Source organism: Montipora foliosa, chromosome 2 (genome assembly GCF_036669935.1).
Source record: "Montipora foliosa isolate CH-2021 chromosome 2, ASM3666993v2, whole genome shotgun sequence".
NCBI classification, from domain to species: domain Eukaryota; kingdom Metazoa; phylum Cnidaria; class Anthozoa; order Scleractinia; family Acroporidae; genus Montipora; species Montipora foliosa.
The window spans coordinates 24326778-24328310 of NC_090870.1; the positions used below are offsets into that span (position 1 = coordinate 24326778).

At 35.6% G+C, this 1533-nt stretch overlaps 1 protein-coding gene across 1 annotated transcript in view; it reads right to left on the reverse strand.

Annotated features, from left to right (window-relative positions):
- Nucleotides 1-895: 895 nt before the first annotated feature.
- The window catches only part of LOC137992726 (uncharacterized), a 21526-nt gene continuing 20888 nt past the window's right edge, over nucleotides 896-1533 (reverse strand). Inside the window, exon 9 of the mRNA XM_068838218.1 lies at nucleotides 896-1533. This exon is cut by the window's right edge and continues 4237 nt beyond it. The gene's annotated coding sequence lies outside the window, so the exon portion shown is untranslated.

The window sequence follows — 1533 nt, forward strand, 5'->3', positions numbered from 1 at the left end:
GATAGGACAAAAAATGAAACAGGACTTGTGCACGCGGCGAAGGCTGACCGTAGAATACCTCACTCGCTAAACGGTCGCCAAATACAAACCACGATCACGTGGTACTCTAAGCGCCTGCCGCTCACAACCAGGCCTCTGCCACGTGACGGCAAAATATCAATTTATGCTAATCAGGATTATCACAAATTACATAATGTGCCAACCAGAGCCCCATTGGCTGTCGAAACAAAACGTCTTTTGTTCCTGTGGTTGGCAAATTTGAATAACAAAAGCAATGTTTGTAAACAGATACCTTTCCTATTTGGCCAAGTATTGTAGATGATGAAATATCCGATGTTCGGCGCACTAAAGTGTAGGGAATACAGATAGTTTACAAAGTAAGGACTGCACTCAGTCTGTTGTTTGTGTGGAAGCAAAGAAGGATAAGGTACAAAGCGTGGAGGAAAATTTCAGTGTTATGTGATGCTGGTCGTAATGTCCTTAGTCCAGTTTTAATAACTTTACGGTAAAATAGCGGGAAAATTTGGATAGCTGCAAATAAAGAGGCAGTGCTAAATGAGAAGTAATGAAGTAATAATTAAATAAAATGTGTTTGGTGTTGCATTTGTCTAATTCATCTTCTTTCAAAGTTACATTTATAAAGTTCAATGTGTTCATACAAGAACGTGCAGCTTTTCCCTGCAACCCTTTCAAACCCTCCCCGTGCTTTCAGACATGCAGTTGAACTTTATCACTATTTACAGAACCATGCACGTGACCTGAATGGTGCATTTGTGTAGGTTTTCAAGAGGAGAGATCTGTTGGTTTTCAGAGGTCATGCGTTTGAATCCCTTTGGAGTAAGAGAAAATTGCTTAAATTGCCCAGATAAGTAAAAGGATCACTTCTCTCTTCCGGATATACACTTTATTGAGACTTGCCAGGGTATAACAAATACACGAGGTTTACAACTCTCCTAACAACAATCCCTTTATTAGCCATAAAAATATTGACTTTGAGCACGTCTCAAGAGAATTTGCAAAAGAATAGACTAAAATTAATAATTATATAAATATTCATAATATATATTTATATATTACTTAAGACCATTGTAAAAACTTTTATTTCAAAATACACCTTAAATCAGTTTCTAAAACCTCTTTGAATAATCACCCTCCAAACTCGTTCAATAACCTGTATTTTCAATGAACTGAGTTATTCTTAAAAAGGAAATTTGAATCAATATTATATCTTATTATTCTCTGAACTATTTAAAACATACCAAAGACCAGCTAAAGTCAAAACTAAAAAAAACAAAAAAAACAAACGAGATTATTTTAAAATAAGCATTATAATATATCAATCAGAAAAACAGAATCCCAGGCGGTTGTTGTATCGGTGCCGGAAAAATGTATGTTTGTTTTGTTTTGCTTAAAGCAGCTGTGTTACGAAATGTTTCCAAATCCATCGGGAACTGACAACCAAATCAAGCGAAACGTAAAAATAACTATGTACTTTTATTACATAGGAGGCAAAATTACTGAATGCTGATTGGC